The sequence below is a fragment of the Dipodomys spectabilis genome, unplaced genomic scaffold (assembly GCF_019054845.1).
Source record: "Dipodomys spectabilis isolate Male_0828 unplaced genomic scaffold, ASM1905484v1 ptg000082l, whole genome shotgun sequence".
NCBI classification, from domain to species: Eukaryota; Metazoa; Chordata; class Mammalia; order Rodentia; family Heteromyidae; genus Dipodomys; species Dipodomys spectabilis.
Window position 1 is genome coordinate 1,574,438 of NW_024870759.1, and position 14,354 is coordinate 1,588,791.

Consider the following 14,354-nt stretch of genomic DNA (forward strand, 5'->3'; position numbering starts at 1 on the left):
CAATCCTTGGACAGGACCCAGGCAGCTCTCGGTTCCTTTTCACAGTTCAAAGCTTTGTGCTTCCTCCCCCTCCCCAGGCAGCTACAGAGCAGCTAATTGGGGCCTCCTCCTCTGCCCAAGCTGGTGAGCTCTTAGGCCTTTGGACTGCTACACATCATCATTCAAGAATAGGTCCTTTCTGAAGTGCAAACAGCCTGGGTGGCCTTGAGCAAAAGCGAGCAAGCAAGAAGGAAGGAAGGAAGGAAGGAAGGAAGGAAGGAAGGAAGGAGGGAGGGAGGGAGGGAGGAAAGAAAGAAAAGGAAGGAAGGAAGAAAGAAAGAAAGAAAGAAAGAAAGAAAGAAAGAAAGAAAGAAAGAAAGAAAGAAAGAAAGGAAGAAAAAAAGAAAGAAAAGGCTCAGGGACAGGACCTAGGCCCTGAGTTCAAGCCCAGGGGCCTCCGACATACTAGGCAAGTAGTTTACTACTAAGTTACAACCTCAATCTTCCAGGCCTCCAAATCATAACCACATAACCTCTCATAATTAGAATATCTTAGCTAAGGGATTCTTTGGAACTTTTTCCCTTCCTGGTTCAGGCCTGCTTGTTTGTGATCCTCCAGCAGGAAGTGGGCGTGGCTGGCTTCCTGTTTATTTCTTGTACATCCTTCCATTCCCCCCATCTACCCTCCCTTCCCCCGCCTTTCCAAGATCCTGAGTGGAAGGAGGTATGCTCAGGTAAAGGTCTCTATTTATTATTTGTTTATGTGTTTATTTATTTATTTATTTTTTTCTCAGTCGTGGGGCTTGAACTCTGGGCTGTGCACTGTCCCTGAGCTCTTCAGCTCAAGGTGAGCGCTCTACCGCTTGAGCCACAGCACCACTTCTGGTCTTCTAGCGGTTTATTGGAGATAAGAGTCTCATGGACTTTCTGCCTGGGCTGGCTTTGAACCATGATCCTCAGATCTCAGCCTCCTGAGTAGCTAGGATTATAGGTGCGAGCCACCGGTGCCCGGCTATGTGTTTATTTTTATTTTATGGGTTTATATTAGTCGTACACAGAGGAGAGGAAAGGCCTCTTTTGATGTGACAGGGGTCTAAAGGTAGATCACTGTTCCTATGATGGGCTCCTCAGAGATTCTCACCACTGTAGGCCTCTCCCAAGGTCTTGGGTACAGGGGCATGGGTGTGGCCTCCATCAGCCCTGGGGATTGAGTAGTGCCCTCCAGTTGCTTTATGCTGAAGTCTCTTCCTCATTGACCTCATGGGCTGCCTCTAAGGGAGCTATCTACTATGGAGGACAAGCAAACAAGCAACATTTTTCTTTTTCTTTTCTTTCTTCTTTCTTTCTCCTCTCTGTCTGTCTGTCTGTCTGTCTCTGTCTCTTTTTGTCTGTCTCTCTGTCTCTGTAGCTAGGATTAGACATGGGTCACTGGTACCAGAACCTTTGCTTGTCTTTGATCTGATGAGATTCATCACTCCTGTAAATGTGTATATGGTGACTTGGCTCCTGTCTGAAATGCCAAATTCAGTGTGGTTTGGTGTATCAGTAGCTTTATAGAGGTGGGAGCCTTTTTTCTGCCAAAGGCTATTTGGATATTTATAATATCATCCAGAAGTGGAGATGAATTGAGTTTTGAGTCCCACTGTGGGGGCCTTACAGAGTCAGACCAAACGATTTACATTTTTAATTGTTAGTATAAAATTCATGTATGGAGGGGTTACAGTTATATAAATCAGGTAAAGAGCACATTTCTTTCTTTTGTTCTTTTTCTTTTTTGCCAGACCTAGAACTTCAACTCAGGGCCTGGGCACTGTCTCTGAGCCTCTTTCGCTCAAGGCTAGCATTCTACTACTTGAGCCACCGTGGGATTTTTTTGTCTATGTTACTGAGGAATCGAACTCAGGGCTTCATGCATGCTAGGCAAACACTCTACCTCTAAGCCTCATTCCCAGCCCAAGAGCACGTTTCTTTTTGGGCAGTGTCACCCCTTCCCTTACTCCCAGTTTTTTCCTCCCATCCATACCCACAAGTTGCATAGTTTATTTTCAACATAGTGTCTAGTGAGTAGCACTGCTGCATTTGTCCACCCTTTGTCCCTCCATTTCTGTGCCTCTCCTTACTCTCCCAAAGACACACAAATGAATAAACAAGAACAAAAAGAAAACAAATGTTTTTTCTTTCATACGATTGTTTCTAACATATTTATAAGAAGATTTCTTTGTTGCTTTGTATGTCCCTCCCCCACGGTATAACCCCTGCTTTCACTGTATTTGATGTTGGTATAATTTGTGGAGGGGAAGGGAAAAAAACAAATCGTTTAAATAGGGATACAGGTGGACCCATTGCAACAATATGTACGAGTCATTATGTTTAAAAATGAACTTTATGCCAGGCGTCAGTGGCTCACGCTTGTAGTCCTAGCCACTCAGGAGGCTGAGATCTGAGGATCCGGGTTCAAAGCCAGCCTGGGCAGGAAAGACCGTGAGATTCCTATCTCCAATAAAACCACTAGAAAACCGGAAATGGTGTTGTAGCTCAAGTGGTAGAGAGCTTGCCTTTAGCTGAATTGCTGAGGGTCAGCACCCAAGCCCAGAGTTCAAGCCCCACAACCGACCAAAAAAAGATAAATGAATATTACAACTTTGGCCGGGGATGGGGGGGGCGCAGGAGGGGGGATGGGAGATGGGAAGGGATGGGTAGGGGAAACAAAGGAGGAGGCAACAATGCTTGATAACAAATGTACTCATTATGGGGCTGGGAAGGTGGCTCAGTGGTAGAGCGCTTGCCTTGCATGCATGAGGCCCTGGGTTCAATTCCTCAGCACCACATAAGCAGAAAAAAAAAGCCAGAAGTGGCGCTGTGGCTCAAGTGGTAGAGCGCTAGCCTTGAGCTGAAGAGCTGAGGGACAGCACCCAGGCCCAGAGGTCAGGCCCCATGACCAGCTAAAAAAGAAAAAAAAAAGAAATGTACTCATTATCTTGCTCATGTAATTGTAACCCCTCTATATGGTATTTTCACAATAAAAGAAAAAAAAGAAAAGAAAAAAACAGCAATGAAGAAAAAAACCTCTTGTTTTCATTTCCTGAAGTTCAATAAATATTATTTTATATGATCATATGCACATATGAATTGAACCTTTGCATTCCCCTCCTAAGAGTAGCCTCGTTTCAGACCAAGTTATTTTATAGGGGCCTTATATGGGCCATGGGCCAGATGTTTCTCACCCTTGCTAGAAGTTTCCACCTTCACATTCTGTAACACACTAATTATTTGTCATCATGTTGTCTTGTGGGAAACATCTAGATTTTATTGTTATTCTTGTTTTTATTTTTCTGTACTGGGATCAAGGCTTGAACTCTTGAGCCACACCTCCTCATCTGGCTTTTTGCTGGTTAATTGTCCATAAGAGTCTCTCAGATTTGTCTGCCTGAGCTGGCTTTAAATTTTGATCCTCAGATTTCAGCCTCCTGAGCAGTTGGATTACAGGCATGAGTCCTGGGCACCCAGCCTGACATATAGGAGTTTCTCTCTCTCTCTCTCTGTCTCTCTCTGTCTCTCTCCCTCTCTCTCTCTGTGTCTCAATCTCTCTCTCATGTCTCTTGCATGATTTTCAGTTATCTGCCATCCCAGTCGCCCCCTCTTAGTCTGTCCTGAGCTAGGTTGCTAACATCAGTCTTAAAACTATGCCTACTCTACCTGCTGCTGCTGGAGATACTGTCTCATTACCCCGGCTGAAATAGTATGTAGCCTTCATCTCGTGCTCCTTTTAGCATCCACATCATCCGGTGACTCTTCAGCCCTATTTCCTAATGCCTGCTGGACATTTGCACTCATATGTCTTCAGGCTCCTCAGATTAACAAGCCCATGAAAGATCATTATGTCTTCCAACATAGCTCTGGAGCTTTGCTTCATGTATTGGTGGTTCTCTGGTAAGTGAAGTCAGCCAAACAGTGCCCTAGGCTAGCCACCTTGGAGACTTTCTTAAGGACTCGGTTTCTCCATTCTCTCCAGACCCTCTGTGTCTTATAGCCCACACATCCTTCCAGCCCATCATGTCCTCCCTCCCTCCTTCCCTCCCTCCCTCCCTCCTTCCCTCCCTCCCTCCATTCCTCCTTCCTTCCTTCCTTTCTTCCTTCCTTCCTTCCTTCCTTCCTTCCTTCCTTCCTTTCTTTCTTTCTTTCTTTCTTTCTTTCTTTCTTTCTTTCTTTCTTTCTTTCTTTCTTTCTTTCTTTCTTTCTTTCTGTCAATTGTGTGGCTTGAATTCTGGGCCTGGTCACCTAGCTTGCATTTATTTATTTATTGTCAGTCATGGGGCCTGAACTCTGCGCCTGGGCGCTGTCCCTCAGCTCTTCAGCTCAAGGCTAACACTCTACCACTTGAGCCACAGCACCACTTCTGGCTTTTTTCTTTTTGTTTATGTGGTGCTGAGGAATCAAACCCAGGGCCTCATGCATGCAAGGCAAGCACTCTACCACTGAGCCACCTTCCCAGCCCCTGCATTTATTTATTGACTGATTCCTGGTACCAAGGCTTGAATTCAGGGTCCAGGTGCTGTCCCTTCACTTTTCCCCTTAAGGCTAGAGCTCTATCACTTGGAGCCACAGCTGTACTGCCAGCTTTTTAGTATTTCATTGCCAATAAAAATCTCACACTAATGCCGGGCGCTGGTGGCTCACGCCTGTAATCCTAGCTACTCAGGAGGCTGAGATCTGAGGATCACGGTTCAAAGTCAGTCTGGGCAGGAAAGTATATGAGTCTCTGATCTCCAATTAACCACCAGAAAACTGGAAGCGGCAGTGTGGCTCAAGTGGTAGAGCGCTCATCTTGAGCTGAAGAGCTCAGGGACAGCACTCAGGCCCAGAGTTCAAGCCCCATGACCAACAAAAACCAAATCAAAGCAAACCAAACAAAAACAAAAACAAAACCTGGGGCTAGAAATATGGCTTAGTGGTTGAGTCCTTGTCTAGCATGCATGATACATGAAGCCTGGGTTTGAATCCTCAGTACCACATAAACAGAAAAAGCTGGAAGTGGCACTGTGACTCAAGTGTTAGAGTGCTAGCCTTGAGCAAAAGAAGCTCAGGGACAGTGCCCAGACCCAGGACTGGCAATAAAAAATAAAAAAAATAAATAAATGAAAAGAAAAAAAGAGTCCAGGCACTGGTGGCTCACACCTGTAATCCTACCTACTTAGGAGGCTGAGATCTGAGAATTATGGTTCAAAGCCAGCCCCAGCCAGAAAGTGTTATCTCCAGTTAACCACCAGAAAACCAGAAGTGGCACTGTGGCTCAAAGTGGTAGAGTGCTATCCTTAAGCAAAAAGAAGTGAGGGACACCTCCCAAGCCCTGAGTTCCAGCCCCATGACTGACTAAGAATAAAAATAAAAAATAAGAAAAATAAAAGAAGGAAGGAAGCAAAAAAGGGGGAAAGCCTTTCACATATATTGCCTGAAATTCCCTGAGCTACACAAATGACTGGAACAAAGCAGCCATTTTCTTGGTGAGCTTTCAATGGGTTTGTAGTTTCTTATGACAAGGCTGGGAGACTCATGGCTAAACAATGACACAAATTCACCAAACTGACTGAGACATTGCAGAGTTTTTTCTAGTTCCGATGTGTCAGAAGAATGAAGCATGACATTATGTCAGAGATGCTGATAGCACACAAAGAATGTTCCAGGGCTCCATGCTCCCTACAAGGCTAACCTGAGTTACTTTCCTCCACCCACGCTCAATGCTGCCAGTACATAGACAGTGCTCAAAACATTTGCTTGATGAATGAGTCTATGACTTACACGTTCTGAAACTTAGTCGCTTGGAGTCAGGTAAGCCAAGGATATAGACTATAAATAGCAAGATTGGAAAGAGCTCCATTCATGCTGTCATTGAGTTACACCCTAGCTAAACGGACAATGTATCCATTTAAGTCAGAAATAGGCAAATATGTAGAACCCCATCTAGAAACACCTTTAGAAAAACAAACAAAGACAGTATATGCATTTCCAGATGTTCTGGACATCATCTTTGTCTTTACCAGTTTAGTCACAGTGGATATACTAAATCTTTTTTGTTAGGCAGACAGAGTGGTGCAGGCCTGTAATCTCAACATTCAGGAGGCTGAGGCAGGAAGATTGTGAGTTCCAGGCCAGCTTGAGCTACATGGCAAGACTGTGTCTCAAAAACTATAATAAGCCAGGTGCCAGTGGCTCAGGGTTGTAATCCCAGCTACTCAGGAAGCTGAGATCTGAGGGTTGTGGTTCAAGGCAGCCCAAGAAAAAAGTCTAAAGGAACCTTTTCTCTTACTAACTACCAAAAATTTTGGGAGTAGAACTGTGGTTGAAGTGAAATGGTAGTATGTTAATTTTGAGCAAAAAAAGCTCAGGGATGGTTGGGAATGTGGCTTAGTGGTTAGAGTACTTGGGTTTGATTCCTCAGTACCACATAAACAGAAAAAGCTGGACGTGGTGTTGTGGCTCAAGTGGTAGAATACTAACCTTGAGCAAAAGAAGCTCAGAACAGTGAGTTCAGGCCTGGAGTTCAAGCCCCAGAACTGGGGGGGGGGGGGGAAGATCAGAGAGAGGAGCATGGCAGACCAAGACTAGACTGGACTAGTTAGATGAGACCAGATCTGAAAAACAAATGAAAAAGAAAAGGGCTGGAGATATGGCTCAAGTTGTAGATTGTTTAGCAATCATGAGCTTTGAGTTCAAATCCTTGTACTGCTAAATCAATGTTTTGGTCAGTTATGAAGTTTGAACTCAGGGCCTGGGACCTGTCCTTGAGCTTTTTTGCTTGAGGCTAGCACTCTAGCAGTAGTCATAACTCCACTTCCAGATATTTGCTGGCTAACTGGCCGTAAGAGTATCACAAACTTTCCTGCTTGGGATGGCTGTGAACTGTAGTCCTCAGATCTCAGCCTCCTGAATAGCTAGGATTACAGGTGTGAGCTACAAGAGCCCAGTTGAGGTCACAGTTTTTCCTTTTCACCTCCATTTGTGTGTATTTTTATTTTGGTGGTTAATTGGTGATCAGAGTCTCAAGGGTTTATCTTCCTGGGTTGTCTCTGAACTGTAATCTTCAGAACTCAACCTCTTGAGTAGCTAGGATTAGAGAAATGAGCCACCTGGGTCAGGCATGATGTAAGAAAAAATATTTTTTTTTTTTTTGCCGGTCGTGGGACTTGAACTCTGGGCCTGGGCGCTGTCCCTCAGCTCTTCAGCTCAAGGCGAGCGCTCTACCACTTGAGCTACAGCGCCACTTCCAAGAAAAAATATTTTTTTGCCAGTTCTGGGGCTTGAACTTAGAGCCTGGACACTGTTCCTGATTGCTGGGATTATAGATACATACCACAACAGCCAGCTTGTATATTTATAGATTTCCATCCATTCTTTTCATCCTCATTTCTGCTAGCTTGTTTTCTTTTTTGCCAGTCCTGGGGCTTGAACTCAGGTCTTGGGCACTGGCCCTGAGTTTCTTTTGCTCAAGGCTAATGCTCTACCACTTGAGCTATAGCACCACTTCTGGCTTTTTCTGTTTATGTAGTACTGAGGAATCAAGCCCAGGGGTTCATGCTAAGCAAGCACTCTACTACTAGGCCACATTTCCAGCCCCTGCCAGTTTGTTTTCTAGAAGTTTTTTTCCACATCCCAAAACAGCTGAAGCGAAACCTGAGATCACATGAGATTAATTTTGTTTCTAGAAATAATAATTGTTCAAAATTACAATGCCACCTATATTCCACAGGTGATCTTCACTGTGAAGTGCTGGCATTAAGGAAAGGTGTAGATGGGTCTTACCTTGTTATGTAACAGTCCTTGGTCCTAATATAGCAACGTTCATCTGAGATGCGGAAAGGACTTGTCTCACCTGACAAGCTGTCTCATTTTGCACTGACTCTTTGAGGAAGGAAAAACAGGATTTATTATGCAGTGGCCTATATTCCCAGTAGAGTATGATGTCCCCTACCCAAGCAACTAGGGAAGTGCATCCAATGACACATTTATCATCCATAATGATGACACCTTTGGTGTCTTGATTTGATTGTGTGAGTGTGTGTGTATGTGAAAGAGAGAGAGAGAGAGAGAGAGAGAGAGAGAGAGAGAGAGAGAGAGAGAGAGAGAGAGAGCAGTCCTGGAGCTTGAATTCAGGTCTGGTGCTGTCCCTAAGCTCCACTTCCGATTTTCTGGTGGTTAATTGAAGATAAGGGTTTCATAGACTTTTCTGCCAGGGCGTGCTTCAAACTGTGATACCCAGATCCCAGCCTCTTAAGCACCTAGGATTTGCAGGTATGGGCCACCAGTGCCAGGCTCCAAGAATTTTTTTTTTGCAAGTCCTGGGGCTTGAACTCAGGGCCTGGGCTCTGTCCTTGAGCCTCTCTGGGCTCAAGGCCAGCATTCTACCACTTGAGACATAGTGGCATTTCCAGCTTTTTCTCTTTATGTAGTACTAAGGAATCGAACCCAGAGCTTCATGCATGCTAGGCAAACACTCTACCGCTAAGCCACACTCCAAGGCCTCAAAGAATTTTTTAAGTGTAAAGCCTAGTCATCCTTTTAAAACTAATTTAAAAAGGACTAGGGCTAAGCACCAATGGCTCATGACTATAATCCTAACTACTCAGGAGGCTGAGATCTGAGGATCATAGTTCAAAGCCAGCCTGTGTAGAAAAGTCCTTGTGAGACTCTTATCTCCAATTAACCCCCAGAAAACCAGAAATGGCATTGTGGCTCAAAGCGGTAGTGCTAGCCTTGAGGGAAAAAGTTTGGGGGCTCCCAAGCCCTGACTCCAAGCTCTATGATACAGAAAAAAAAAAAAAACAAGAAAAAGATAATTTTGTGTCCATGATGCCAGTAATTTGATCTTTCTCTTAGATGCTGAGACACGTTGTATCCTAGTGTATTTATTGGCTTTGTTTTCTGTTACTATAACAAAATATCCAATGCTGGGAAAATTAAAAAGAACACAAGTATAGGGAGAGAGCAGAGCACAAGGTGACATTGTCCAAAAAGAAATGGCATTCATAGCTCGGTGCCACCTGTAATCCTAGCTACTCAGGAGGCTGAGATCTGAAGATCACAGTTCAAAGCCAGCCCAGGCAGGAATGTCCGCAAGACTCTTATCTCCAATTAACCACCAGGAAACTGGAAGTGGTGCTGTGGCTCAAGTGGTAGAGTGCTAGCCTTGACCTGAAGAGCTCAGGATGGCACCCAGGCTCAGAGTTCAAAACCCAAGACCGCAAAAAAAAAAAAAAAAACCAGAGAGAAATGAATTCATTCCTTGACTTATGTAACTGTAAACCCACTGTACATCACTTTATAATAATTTTTTTTTTTTTGCCGGTCTCAGGGTCTGAACTCAGGGCTTGGATGCTGTCCCTCAGCTCTTCAGTTCAAGGCTAGTGCTCTGCCACTTGAGCCACAGTGCCACTTCTGGCTTTTTCTGCTTATGTGGTGCTCAGGAATCAAACCCAAGGCCTTATGCATGCAAAGCATGCACTCTACCACTGAGCCAACTTCCCAGCCCTATAAATTTTTTTCGCCAGTCCTGGGCCTTGTGAACTCAGAGCCTGTGTGCTGTCCCTGAGAGCTTCTTTTGCTCAAGACTAGCCACAGTGCCACTTCCAGCCTTTCTTGTTTATGTGGTACTGAGGAATCGAACCTAGGGCTTCATGCATGCTAGGCAAGCACTCTACCACTGAGCCACATTCCCAGCCCAATAATTTTTTTTGTCAGTGATGGGGCTTGAACTCTGTGCCTGGGCACTCTCCCTCAGCTCTTAAGCTCAAGGCAAATGCTCTACCACTTGATCCACAGCGCCACTTCTGGTTTTCTGGTGGGTAATTGGAGGTAGGAGTCTTCAGGACTTTCCTGCCTGGGCTGGCTTTGAACCATGATTCTCAGCTCTCAGCCTCCTGAGTAGCTAGGATTACAGAAGTGAGCTACAGAGAACAGAAGTATATTCAGATTGCAGAAGTAGAGCAGTCCAAGGAAATGGACTTGCATCTGGTGTGGAGTGGGGTGAGGCCTTGAGACCAAATCCTGCCATGGTAGAGGCATCACTCTGTGAGACAGAACAAATCTGTTAGCTAAAAGTCTGTCTTCCTCTCCTATAAAGCTACTAAGATTGTCATGGAAGCCCCATCCTCCATCTCATCTAATTCCAATTACCTCCCAAAGGCCCAACCTCCAAATACTGTTTACATATGAATCTGGGGATTCACTTTTCAACACAAGATTTTGGAGAACACATTCAGACTATGTAATACTCACTTGCAGACAATCAATATTATGGAAGAGAATGTATAGGTTTGAAGTTACAGTGTGGTCTCTGCAGGATAATTAATATTTCTTCATCTTCTCTTCAAGATCAAATTGTACGAAAGATAACATGACAGATGCAAAAACATTCCGGAGAGGAAAGAGTGGGTGGTAGTTGGTGAGCGGCAGTATTTTCTTTTTCCTTTCATAGAACAATTCTTGTGGAAGAAATAGCATGGCTGACTTTTCTATTTTCAGCACAAAGTAACACTTAACTAATGCAATTATTATTCAAGTGAAGGTAAAGAGCCACAGCTTTCAATTATGCTGCAAGTATTCCAAACAACAAACTCATTTGCAGCCAGAATTCAAATGGGTGGTCCGCTGGCACATTGAACTGCAGAAAGGATTTAAAGTTATTTTTTCCAGTTTAATTTTGAATCTGTATGAAAGAATATCATTTATTTATTGTGCCGGTACTGAATTCAGGGGCCTGAGCTTTCTCCCTTGGCCTTTCCCATCAAGGTGGATGCTCTACCACTTGAGCCATACCTCCACTTCTGGAGTTTTGGCTTATTAATTGAAGATGAGAATTTAGGTACTTTTCTTTTCCTGGATAGCTTCTTTTTTTCTTTTGCCAGTCCTGGGTTTGAATGCAAGGCCTGGGCTCTGCCTTGAGCATCTCTGTGCTCAAGGCTAGATAGAGCCTTACCACTTGAGCCCCAGTGCCATTTCCAGCATTTTTTATTTATGTGGTACTGAGGAATTGAACCCAGGGCTTCATGTATGCTAGGCAAACACTCAACCACTAAGCCACATTCCTAGCCCCTGGCTTTGTTGTTGTTGTTGGTGGTGGTGGTTGTGGGGCTTGAACTCAGGGCCTGGGCACTGTCCCTGAGTCTCTTTGTGCACAAGGTTAGCACTCCACTCCTTGAGCCACAGTACCACTTCCAGTTTTTGTGTGGTTAATTGGAGATCAGAGTCTCATGGGGACTTTTCTTCCTGGGCTGGCTTGGAACCAAGATCCTCAGATTTCAGCCTCCTGAGCATCTAGGATTACAGGCATGTGCCACGGGGGCACCCGGCTATCCCCAGGGTGGCTTTGAAACAGGATTCTCAGATCTCAGTCTCCTGAGTAGCTAAGATTACTGGTATGAGTACTGGTGCTTGGCTAGGATACTTAAAATACTTCTAATGAGACCAGAAAAAATACAAGAACAAAAAAATACTCATCTTGAAAAACAGAACAGTATTAGTAGGTCTGAAGTTTTCTAGACATAAACAGTGCATGCAGTGAAATAAGTTAGGATTCACTGCCAACAGTGAAAAATCTGGGACACTGGAGCCAGCTGAGTTGGAAGAGCAGTTGCCTAGCACATGTGAGGCCGTGGGTTCCATGCCCATCATCTAAAAAAAAAGAACATTTCTCTCTCTCTCTCTCTCTCTCTCTCTCTCTCTCTCTCTCTCTCTCTCACACACACACACACACACACACACACAATGTAGATTTCTAGCCTGCTTTGGAAAACTTGGCACCACTGTAGAAAATTTGGCATTCCTGTAGAAAAGAGTAGATTAGAGCCAGACACCGATGGCTCATGCCTGTAATCCTAGCTACTCATGAGGCTAAGATCTGAGGATCCCAGTTTGAATCCAGTCTGGGCAGAAAAGTCCCTGTGACACCTTTATCTCTAATCAACCACTCAAAAACCAGAAGTAGCGCTGTGGTTCAAGTGGTAGAGCACTAGTCTTGAGCACAGAGAGGCTCAGGGACAGTGCCCAGGCCCTGAGTTCAAGCCCCACAACCAACAAAAAAAAAAAAAAGAAGAAGAAGAAGAAGAAAGGAAAGGGGGAGAGTGAGAGATCTTGGGGGTATAGGACTCCTTGGGTGATATTTCTAAGATTCCTGGTCCAGCTATTTCCCTCCAAAGTAGAGACTCTGCTTAAGGTTTCTTCGTTGTTCCTCATACTAGCCAGTAACTGTATAAGTGAAGGCAGAAATATACCATTTTGTTGTTATTGTTGTTTGAAAATATTTCTAGCAATTTTTGTGGCAGAGAAGATGCACTTCGATATAATTTTGTTTTGGTTTTGCCATCTTCGTGGCAAGAAAGCAGATTCCAGGCCAGACTTGGCTATTTTAGGAATTGCCTAGAACATTCCTGATTTTATATGTTTCATCCCTCACACTTGGAGAAGGAAGAGAAAACAGTACACTAGAGTCCCAGATCTCTTTTCCTTTTTTTAGACGTTTTGTTGCTGTTGTTGGCCTTTTTGTGAGTACTGGGGTTTGAATTCCAGGCCTCCTGCTTTCTAGGCAGGCACTCTACCACCTGAGCTATGACCTCAGCCCTTTTTGCTTTAGTTATTTTTAAGGTAAGGTTTCATGTTTTTGCCTGGGACAGAGATTCTTCTATTTTTTTTTTTGTCAGTAGTGGGGCTTGAACTCTGGGCCTAGGTGCTATCCCTGAGCTCTTCAACTCAAGGTGAGTGATCTATCACTTGAGCTATAGCACCACTTTGCTTTTCTGGTGGTTAATTGGAGACAAGAGTCTCATGGACTTTCCTGGCTGGGCTGGCTTTGAACCGAGATCTTCAGATCTCAGCCTCCTGAGTAGGTAGGATTACAGGCGTGAGCCACCAGCACCTGGCTTGATTCTTCTATTTTTGTCTCCTGCATAGCTAGGATGAAAGGCTTCAATTACTATGCCCAGCTATTAGTTGAGATAAGGTCTGGTTAAGTTGTGTTTTTTTCTCCCCAGGCTGACCTTTCTGTGATCCTCCCAATCTCCATGTCTTAAATAGCTTGGATTATGGGTATGGACCATCTATCTGGCTTTGTGTTGTTTTATACCGGGCTACTTTGTAGCCCAGGCTGGACCCACATTCACAATCTCCTACCTCAACTGGGGTTATGGGGACACAAGTACCACCACACTGTCCCCTTTACAACTTTATCAGCCTCCATAGTAACATTCTCCTAATTACTGTAAATAAACTGGCATTAGAAAGTAATCTGCTTTATCTGAAGCTACAAAAAATACACCCCTAAAAGTGATTGCAACTTTAAAACTTAAAAGGAGAATCAATAGGGAACTACTTTTACCTCTAAATTTGTAATTATCCTTTTGATTATAGACAAGTTCTGCCCTCTTTGAACTTTATTCCCAATTCATGCTAAAGGAAAATTATAGATCAGATGGATCAAAAAAAGCTCTCCCCTTGAACCTTGACAAAAAAAATCATGATGTTCATGAAAGACTCTGAGGTGTCTTGCTCTTGAAATTCCTTTTATTATTCCTTATCATCCAGCTACAGAACAGTGGAATTATATTTGTGGTATTTTAGGTTACTTGGGCACATTATTTATGTATATTGTAATAATGTGTGATTTCAGTGGCTTCAGAGTGGTGATACAATTTATGTAAGGCCATGTGTGGCAGAAAAATAATGGATAGGCACTCCTTACTGTGCTCACATTCTGACTTGCTGAGGGTATTTACACTACTTGCCAATCATCCAACCTCTATTGGGCATCAATGTCCTCCACTTTACAAAGGGAGGTGTTACAAGTTCCATCCATTCTTTAGGCTCAAAAACAATGGGAAGTTGGGCTCAGGTGGTTAATGCCTGGAATCCTAGCCAGTCAGGAGGCTGAGATCTAAGGATCGTGGTTTGAAGCCATCCTGGGCAGACAAATCTGTAAGACTTAATCTCTAACCACCAAAAAGTCAGAAGTAGAGCTGTAGCTCAAGTGTAGAGTACCAGCATTGAGTGGAAAGAGCTAAAACACAAGGTCCAGGCCCTGAGTACCAAATACTGGTACATACACACACACACACACACACACACACACACACACACACACACACACACACACACTAAAGAGGGTGGGCAAAAACCAGGCATACTAGATGTTCTGTGATGCTAGTCAGCCCCATACTACAAAGAATCAATCCACTTGACACCCAATGTAGGTGAAAAAGTAGTTCATCATCTAAGCTTAAGACATAATTTTACAAATAGTATTTGTGTAGTTTCCAGAGACAATGAATTGTCTGTGAATGTAACTTATTTTATCCATTGAAGGAAGATAGTACTGTTTCTTTTCAAATGTT